At 28.2% G+C, this 11202-nt stretch overlaps 1 long non-coding RNA gene across 1 annotated transcript; it reads right to left on the bottom strand.

Annotated features, from left to right (window-relative positions):
• Positions 1 to 4647: 4647 nt before the first annotated feature.
• Positions 4648 to 9974, bottom strand: LOC127148565 (uncharacterized). Its single transcript, XR_007819658.1, has 3 exons — positions 9863 to 9974; positions 9564 to 9629; positions 4648 to 4824 (listed from the first exon to the last, which is right to left on the bottom strand). It is a non-coding gene; the product is annotated as an uncharacterized LOC127148565 (long non-coding RNA).
• Between the last annotated feature and the right edge of the window lie 1228 nt (positions 9975 to 11202).

The raw sequence follows: 11202 nt of genomic DNA, 5'->3' as shown, positions 1-11202 counted from the left end.
TTCTTAGATATGCAAACATTTTTTTAGAAGTGAGTATGTAATTATGTTTGGCATGGAAATTAAAATGTATTGTATATTCAAATTATGTAAATATATAAAATAATGTAATATCCTACTTTGTCTATTTTTTTAAGAAAATAATGGTTTTGTAAAATTATATCTAAAAATATCTTCTTTTATCCGTGAACTTGACTTATTTGGTATGAAGTTTATAATATATGTGGTTCAAATTTCTGGTAGTAGTTTCAAAACCACGTAATAATAATAATAATAATAATAATAATAATAATAATAATAATAATAATAATAATAATAATAATAATAAAAGTTAGTCACCCCCTTTTCTTTTCAACTAACACGTCTCTATTAAATTATTATTATTTAGGATATTGAATATATTAAACTCAGTGTTAATGTTTGAACAAAAATTTTTAGGTCCTAGTTGGTTTAATATACTATAATATTCTTACAATTTGCAACTATCTAACTTTGAATACGTGTTTAGAAGAAAGAAATTCTTATAACATATCTCTAAATTTTATAAAATCGTATTTGTTATTTATTCTTTCCATAAGGTTATAAATTAATTGAAACTCAAATTTGAAACTTCAAACACTTGTATTAAACTGAAAAGAAACAAGAAAATGAATATATTGATTATTTTTCTTAAATCTATTTTTAATTAGGTATTTGACTAGAAAGAAGAAGAGAACTCATTATCAAAGTTGTATAATATAGACTTTTGACAATTATCATAAAAATAATTAGGGTAAGCGGACAGTTACATCTATCTTTTGATCATTATTATAATTTTTTTGTTTGTGTAAATGTAACCTAAGTTGCACTTAATCATTATTCTTATTATAATCAACTTTCGGTAAAAGATCTAATCAAAATAGAAAATATCTTGAACCAAAAGAAAGAATGGTTTGACCTTTAAAAAAAAAAAAGAAGAAAATAAAAGAGAAGAAAAATGTTCTTAGGATATAAACACAAATTATGGTGTTTTAATTTAACACAATTGAGAATTAAGGAACATAATAATGATGGTGGAAAAATGAATATTGAATAATAGTGTGATGAAACATTTTGTTTGATTGTGTGTGGGTAACAAAGAAAGCTAAAATAGAAAAGAAAAAAAAAAGAAAAGTTTAGGAAATAAAATTAGATAAAAAGAAGGAATAAAGTGAGAAGAAATGGTAGCCCAAGTCAAGCATATATATGTTGAAGATATGATATGGTATAGTGATAAAAATTAATTAAAACAAGCTATAATGGCCAACCAATAAGAATAAGAGAGAAAGAAAAGTTATCAAATCATTGTTTAAAGTTGAAAAACATTTTCAAAAATTTTGGTAAGGTTTTTTCTTTTTTTGTACAACAATTAATAATGGTGGAGGTGGAAGATGTCCACTCTCTCTTTAAAGGATTTGGTTATGTGCATCTAATTAATTTCCCCAAACTTCTTCATTATCATCTCCTTACACTCAACTGTCAAATCAATGTTCCTTTTTTTTTTTTTCAATTTTTACCCAAGAATCAAGATAAGTATTTCAATCTTAATGTATATCTATTTGTTTGTATGATAGTAAATATATTAAAAATCTTACCAATGAAGTAAAATCACTTCTATATGTTTACGATATGTTCATTTATGATTGAATAATTTATTAAGATTGTTATTCATGATGCACCTAAGTATATATATATATACATATATTGTCTATATATTAGGAATGTCAAGCAAGGGCACACATGGGCTTGTCCCTAGTATAAGTTTATACCAACACATCGATATAATATTCAAATTATATAATATCATCAAAGTGAGCAAAACTAACACATAGTAGCAGATCCAAAATTTCATGTTATGAACATAATTTTTATATAAGGTTAAAATTCTAGTCTATTACGTCTCAATTTATTTCATATATAGTTCCTAAACATTAAAAGATTACCACATCTCGATTGTTTGTTTTATATGTTTAATTCCATTTTTTTAAAAAAATATAATTATTGACAACAAATTTCAAACTGTTTAATTAGAAACAAAAACAATTTCTTTTTTGTCTAATGCAATGATTAATCTTTAACCAATGTTTATATTTTAGGAGATTGGGGCAGGCTAATTGAAGGTTTATACATCTATTAAATGTTTGAAAGAGATTTATTAAAGCTTAACTTGAAAATTTTGATGTTTTATTACTCTCATTTTAGAAATTAAGAACTAAAGTTCTACTAACTAAAATTTAGTTCAAAGATAATGGTAGAATAAACAACCAAGCAAAAAAAAAAAAAAAAAAAAAAGGAAAAAAAGAAAGAAGGTATTATTGTGAAAAAATAGGATTTGCTATTGTTTTTCCAATTATTTAACCCAAATTTTAGTAATATTATAAATATTGTTAATAGATATCTATTATGGATCATATCCCATTTCTTTCACATTCCTCTTAAAATGTCATGTGTCTTGAAAAGTGTCCATTGTCATGTGTCACTCCCTCCACATCTCACCTATGCTGCTAGATGTGTTAAAGATATCATGTAACCATGTAATCCACCTTATAACTGCTATAAGACACTGAAAAATCGTTTAAAATTCCAAAAGTTTTGGAGATGGTGGAAGTTTTTGAGAATTTGTGTAGAATATCATTTTATTATTAATAGTAATATATTATATTATATTTCTTTAACATCCGTGTTCTTGTTGGGCATTGGTTGTGGGCTATCGTACTCCTAGTTTTTTTCTTTTCTTAATTGAAAATCCTAAATTTAAGTTTTAGATGGAGCACTCTAGCACAGTATAGGGTAATAAAAAAAAATTAAAAATGTCAAAAATTGACATGCAACCTAGCAACAATGCGCCCCCTACCAGTGCACTATACCAAAGTCTTTGGCACCTTTATTGATTTTGTATAAATATCGTTAAAAAATACTTAAAATTTATATTGAAAATGGAAAAAGTGATAAATAGAGGGGGACACGTTCCCCTCTGGCTCTATCGATGGTATTAAGTATTCACTTCAATTATATAGTTTATGTGGCTCTATGGGTGGTTCCATACATATCTTATAAGACTATAATCAGTTGTTGGAACAAATACACTTCAACAAGAACAAAAATCAGAATCCAATAGCAACGAACAGAACCAAAATTATTGTCTATCTATAAGCTTTGGCATACCTTGTCTATCTTGATTGACACCCTCCTAATTATGCTAAAAAAAAACCTAAGAAAAATGAGAAGTATATATTTATAAGCTTTGGCAGGATTTTGGTTTAACAAAAGGGGGGGGGGGGGGAATTTAATTAAAACAAATAATTTAATAAGGAAGAACTAATGAGCAAATGGAGGAATAACATACCTTTAAATAAATATAAATAATAAAATTAATGGATGATAAATAAATCTTATTTTATTCCTCACATCGAAACGTTCGCATGCATGGAAAAATCATAAAATCTATATTTGTCTATCTCTTCCCCTCTCTGAAAAAATTGGTTTTAAAAATTAAAACTATGAAATTACTTTTTTACCCACTCAAAGTTGATTTAGTGTTTGATTTAATACTTTAAAATACATTTTCAATCAAGATACTCTTGACAAAATTAATTTGATATTTTTTAAATCACCCTCAAGCATACCATAAATATAGGATGTTAGTGTTTAGGTCCATTCAACCTCAAATTTGTTTGTGCTTTTCAAATTCATAGGCACATAATATATCAACCAACCAAAAAAGAAAAAAAAAAGTTTCATAAGTTGAAATAGCAATAACCCTCCAATTCAATTCCAAAAGAATAAAAGAAGATAAACTTCATCGACTTGTCATTTCTAAGGTGACCTCCACTAATAATCTAGAATATTAATAAAAAAATTTAATAAAACACTTGCGCTTTACTACGTTATGAATAAAGTGAATACTGTTATAATATTGCACCAATATCACAATTCAGTAATCTCTTTTTTGAATAATTACACTGCATCATACACCAGACCACTAAAACTATATTCAACAAATTAAGTCGTTGAATTTCATAAATACATTGAAATGAGTCGAAACATTTCACCATCATGTTAATCGGTGTTAATGTTGCAATTGAGATTCATAATTTATAGTCTCATGAAGATGTATTTGAAAGAATGAAAGAGATGAAAAAAAGAGAGGCATATGGTGTTTGATTATAAAGAAAAGGACATGAGAAAGTAAAGTCTTCCATTGAATTAAATTCAGGTGGGGAATTGAAAAATAATAATAATAATAATAATAATAATAATAATAATAATAATAATAATAATAATAATAATAATAATATTATTATTATTATTATTATTATTATTAATATTAATAATAATAATAATAATAATAATATTAATATTAATAATAATAATAATAATAATAATAATAATAATAATAATAATAATAATAATAATAATAATAATAATAATAATAAAAGGAAGATTATGGTGTGGGCTTAGTTTTGTAGAAGAAAACAATGAATCTTTTTTTAGGGACAAGGGGCAATGGACTCTCCAAAATCATTTAATATCTACTTGTACTAAAAGTTAGCTCTAAAATCATGTTAAAGTAATATGCAACAGAAGGGGACCTTGTAACGACCCAACTCTTTATACTAAGCTGAGGTCGTTACTAAAAAGAAACAATGACAAGAGACACCTTTTTGAAACGAGGGAAGACTAAATTTTCATTAAAAACGGAATATGAAAACATTGAAACATAAACGCGGAAGCAAAACTGAGTCCCCATATGGCATGTCACGGATCCTTCTCTGTCGCTCGCCAGCTTTCGTCTACCTTTACCTTCGCCTGAAATGTTAAACATAGAAAGAGTGAGTATAAACATATACTCAGTAAGGGACCTACTACTAGTCCCGCTAGGTGTCTGTTAACTTCCCATTAGAGTCCTGAAAATGGTACCCAATCTCTGGCACGTTCCCGAACACGTGCAACATGCGCTCCCGTAGGAACGAAAATCTGGTCTTCGGTGTCCCGGGGGAGCACCTAGGACATGCTGGTCTGTAGTGAACCCGGGGGTAACACTAAGACAATCGGGATGCGAGGACCCCGTCGAATCACTCGAATCATATCTTTATCCATGCTAGACTGGCGTCCCGTCGGACCACTCAGTCCTAAATAGGTGGTGATCCCGAAGGACACCCATGCAGGTACGACTCTAATAGACAAAGTTAACAGAACACCCTATCCATAGCATGTAGCATAACATAACATCATAACATGGCATGAGTATTAATCTTAACGTCCTTAATCATGTGATTAATATATCATGCATTAACAATCCTCAACAGTCATCAACAACATACTACCGGTCATTAACATAACATCAGTCATCATCATCAATCATCAACATAATAATCTCAGTCATCATCATCAACATCAACTATCATCATAATCTCAGTATAATCATTATCATCAAATTATGCATTTTAGCTACCATCAATGCACAATCATAATTACATGCGGTCTCTTGAATTCAGTTCGAAGGTCTAGTAGGAGAATCTCTTACCTGGAGATTTTAGCCAAACAAAGGTAGTTCCTAGTTGACAGTAAAAATTCTCCAATTAACTTGATCCTAATCATAAAAGGAAAACTTAGTATCTTAATTAAATGAAATTGGCAATTGACTAACACCCAAAAATTCTCCCAAATTAACTTTCTAAAAATTGGGTTGAAACCAATTCAACCTTGATTGGGAAAAATCCAAGATTTAGATCTTAAAAAGTTTAGCCAATTGAACCTTTAAAGAAACCTCAAATAGATCCAAAATTAAATTAATAAAATATTAATTTAATTTCATTAGCTTACCAAGGTTACTCAGATGGAGGTTGGAAAATCCTCTTATCCTTGATGAAAAATTCATCACTTTAAATCCTCAAGCTTCCAAAGAGACCAATCTTAACTTTAACTGAGGCGGCGACAACAGAGGGTTATCTTAGAGAAGAAGATAAAGAACCTTTTTCTTTTTCCTTTATTTCCATCTTAAGCATTCTAATGCTATTTATAGACTCACATAATAACAATAATAATAATAATTATTATTTCCTTTTCCTTTTCCTTTTAGGATATATATAATAACAATAATATTTATTATTATTATTTTCTTTTCCTTTTCCTTTTAGGATATATATATAATACCAAAAAAATATACATATATCTTTATTCCCATTATCTTTCCTAAATCAATGCCTTAATCTTAGGCATTTACAACTATTAGTAATAATAATAATACTTCTTTATTATTATTATTTTTCTCTCACCAAAATCTACAATAAATATATATTTATTTAAACCATTATTCTCTCTTGCAAATAAATATATATCTTTTTTGTCCAATCAAATCAACCATCTCTCTCCTTATGGATTATCTTCTTTTCCAAACAAATATAATTATATTCCATCATATAATTAACTTCACTTTTCCATATTATTAATTAAATATATATATCCATATATATATACTCAATTAATTACAATTCCACAAAAACTAACTTTTCCCTCCAAAATCTCAAATTAACTTAAGTCCTCAATTAATTTAATCAATCAAATCTTTTCCAATAAATCACTTATAACTTCCAACATGAATTATCTTAAACCAACCATAACAACTTCACTCCATAATCAAGATTTATCTTTCTGCAGAATAATTAATTATCATCCACAATAATTAATTATTATTTACCTTTCTTCCAAAATAATTAATTATCTTCTACAATAATTAATTATTATTTATCTTTCTCAAAAATAATTAATTATCTTCCACAATAATTAATTATTGTTTACCTTTCTCCAAAGTAATTATCCTTTTACAAATAATTAATTATTGTTTATCTTTCTCCAAAGTAATTATCCTTTTACAAATAATTAATTATTGTTTATCTTTCTCCAAAGTAATTATCCTTTTACAAATAATTAATTATTGTTTATCTTTCTCCAAAGTAATTAATTATCCTTTTACAAATAATTATATTTTCCCAAAATATAATTATTTTACTTTTTCTCCTTTAATAAATATCCTTTCTCCAAAACACAACTATTTTTTCCTTAAATAATTATATTTCAACAAATATAATTATCGTTTCCTTTAACATAATAATTATATATATATTTCCACATATACATATAATTATTCAATCTCCAACAAACTTTCCACCCCACAATTTAATTAAATAACATCCATAATTATTTAATTAAATTCAACTTCAACAACACTAAAAATCCACAACTTTACTTAATTCTCTTAACCTACCATTTAAACAAAAACTTAACAAACACCACGTGCCAAAACCTCTAATTAATTAAATATTCATCCAAGAAATATTTAATTAATTTCAATTCCCACATAAATCAAATAATTCTCATTAAATGGATTCAAAATAACGCCCAATAAATTATCTTAATTTTTGGGGCGTTACAATCTTCCCTCCTTTAACAACTTTCGTCCTCGAAAGTTCTAATCTTTGAACAGCTTGGGATACTTGGCTCTCACAAATTCTACCAAATTCCAAAATCTTTAATTAAATATACACACCCATGTATATATATTTAATTAATCTAACACAAAACACCAAATACATTCCTTAACTTCTAATTCCACTTAATGTAATACCCATAATAAGTTCCTTAAATTTATGGGGTGTTACAATCTTCCCTCGCTAAGAAACTTTCGTCCTCGAAAGTTTTAGTTCTTGAACAATTTCGAGTATCGAGCTCTCTTGTCATACTCTTGTTCCTAAGTAGCATTGTCAACTTGGTAACTTTGCCATAATATTTTCCTAAGTGCAACTCTCATGTTGCGCAATGCTTTACTTCACTTGACAAAATATTACTTTTCTCAAACACTTTTCTTTCCTTTACACTTATCCAAGTAAAACTTAATTCATAAACCTTCAAAAACTACGTTCTATTTTCCAACTTCAAACTTCGACCAAAAAGGTATTCTCCACCATTTAGCAATCTTTAGAAGTCACTAATTTCTCTTTTCTTGTTTGATAAAGTTCAAACTCATGTCCAACTATTGCTTTCTTTAATGACATCAACTTAACTAGTTATTCTAAAGAAATTCGTTATTTCATCACTTGTACTTTAAACTAGATGTAACTTATCCTTCATGGTAAACTCAAAACAATTTCTTGAAATCTCACCAAAATAACTATGCACTAAAGTTTACTTTGTTCCTTCTCCAGCAACTCAATTCTAAACACCGTCAAATGTGTTTGATATACTTGAACTTAACCATGCCTTTAGTTTCCTTTAAAACCACCAACATAACTAATGTCTTAGATATCCAGTCACAAAGCAGTTCATCAGGCTGAACACGTTCTACTGTTTTGCCTACTCAACCACCTCATTGAGCACCTCTACGTGGCAACATTTTTCTTAAACTTCAACACCAAAACCATCACCATTTAAATCATAACATTCATGCAGTTCTAGTTTAATACAGGCAAGGTCACGTGCATATTCATAATCATGTATCATAAAATACATACCTGGCGAGTGACGAAGGACCGTAATAGCCATATATAGAGACAAAATCAGAGACTCACATCGTAAGTTAGTCTACAGAACCTAAAAGCTGACGCTCTGATACCAACTGTAACGACCCAACTCTTTATACTAAGCTGAGGTCGTTACTAAAAAGAAACAATGACAAGAGACACCTTTTTGAAACGAGGGAAGACTAAATTTTCATTAAAAACGGAATATGAAAACATTGAAACATAAACGCGGAAGCAAAACTGAGCCCCCATATGGCATGTCACGGATCCTTCTCTGTCGCTCGCCAGCTTTCGTCTACCTTTACCTTCGCCTGAAATGTTAAACATAGAAAGAGTGAGTATAAACATATACTCAGTAAGGGACCTACTACTAGTCCCGCTAGGTGTCTGTTAACTTCCCATTAGAGTCCTGAAAATGGTACCCAATCTCTGGCACGTTCCCGAACACGTGCAACATGCGCTCCCGTAGGAACGAAAATCTGGTCTTCGGTGTCCCGGGGGAGCACCTAGGACATGCTGGTCTGTAGTGAACCCGGGGGTAACACTAAGACAATCGGGATGCGAGGACCCCGTCGAATCACTCGAATCATATCTTTATCCATGCTAGACTGGCGTCCCGTCGGACCACTCAGTCCTAAATAGGTGGTGATCCCGAAGGACACCCATGCAGGTACGACTCTAATAGACAAAGTTAACAGAACACCCTATCCATAGCATGTAGCATAACATAACATCATAACATGGCATGAGTATTAATCTTAACGTCCTTAATCATGTGATTAATATATCATGCATTAACAATCCTCAACAGTCATCAACAACATACTACCGGTCATTAACATAACATCAGTCATCATCATCAATCATCAACATAATAATCTCAGTCATCATCATCAACATCAACTATCATCATAATCTCAGTATAATCATTATCATCAAATTATGCATTTTAGCTACCATCAATGCACAATCATAATTACATGCGGTCTCTTGAATTCAGTTCGAAGGTCTAGTAGGAGAATCTCTTACCTGGAGATTTTAGCCAAACAAAGGTAGTTCCTAGTTGACAGTAAAAATTCTCCAATTAACTTGATCCTAATCATAAAAGGAAAACTTAGTATCTTAATTAAATGAAATTGGCAATTGACTAACACCCAAAAATTCTCCCAAATTAACTTTCTAAAAATTGGGTTGAAACCAATTCAACCTTGATTGGGAAAAATCCAAGATTTAGATCTTAAAAAGTTTAGCCAATTGAACCTTTAAAGAAACCTCAAATAGATCCAAAATTAAATTAATAAAATATTAATTTAATTTCATTAGCTTACCAAGGTTACTCAGATGGAGGTTGGAAAATCCTCTTATCCTTGATGAAAAATTCATCACTTTAAATCCTCAAGCTTCCAAAGAGACCAATCTTAACTTTAACTGAGGCGGCGACAACAGAGGGTTATCTTAGAGAAGAAGATAAAGAACCTTTTTCTTTTTCCTTTATTTCCATCTTAAGCATTCTAATGCTATTTATAGACTCACATAATAACAATAATAATAATAATTATTATTTCCTTTTCCTTTTCCTTTTAGGATATATATAATAACAATAATATTTATTATTATTATTTTCTTTTCCTTTTCCTTTTAGGATATATATATAATACCAAAAAAATATACATATATCTTTATTCCCATTATCTTTCCTAAATCAATGCCTTAATCTTAGGCATTTACAACTATTAGTAATAATAATAATACTTCTTTATTATTATTATTTTTCTCTCACCAAAATCTACAATAAATATATATTTATTTAAACCATTATTCTCTCTTGCAAATAAATATATATCTTTTTTGTCCAATCAAATCAACCATCTCTCTCCTTATGGATTATCTTCTTTTCCAAACAAATATAATTATATTCCATCATATAATTAACTTCACTTTTCCATATTATTAATTAAATATATATATCCATATATATATACTCAATTAATTACAATTCCACAAAAACTAACTTTTCCCTCCAAAATCTCAAATTAACTTAAGTCCTCAATTAATTTAATCAATCAAATCTTTTCCAATAAATCACTTATAACTTCCAACATGAATTATCTTAAACCAACCATAACAACTTCACTCCATAATCAAGATTTATCTTTCTGCAGAATAATTAATTATCATCCACAATAATTAATTATTATTTACCTTTCTTCCAAAATAATTAATTATCTTCTACAATAATTAATTATTATTTATCTTTCTCAAAAATAATTAATTATCTTCCACAATAATTAATTATTGTTTACCTTTCTCCAAAGTAATTATCCTTTTACAAATAATTAATTATTGTTTATCTTTCTCCAAAGTAATTATCCTTTTACAAATAATTAATTATTGTTTATCTTTCTCCAAAGTAATTATCCTTTTACAAATAATTAATTATTGTTTATCTTTCTCCAAAGTAATTAATTATCCTTTTACAAATAATTATATTTTCCCAAAATATAATTATTTTACTTTTTCTCCTTTAATAAATATCCTTTCTCCAAAACACAACTATTTTTTCCTTAAATAATTATATTTCAACAAATATAATTATCGTTTCCTTTAACATAATAATTATATATATATTTCCACATATACATATAATTATTCAATCTCCAACAAACTT

Source organism: Cucumis melo, chromosome 3, assembly GCF_025177605.1.
Source record: "Cucumis melo cultivar AY chromosome 3, USDA_Cmelo_AY_1.0, whole genome shotgun sequence".
Classification (NCBI taxonomy): Eukaryota; Viridiplantae; Streptophyta; class Magnoliopsida; order Cucurbitales; family Cucurbitaceae; genus Cucumis; species Cucumis melo.
Note: the sequence above shows the minus strand (reverse complement) of the source record. Positions and strands in the feature narration are given on the sequence as shown.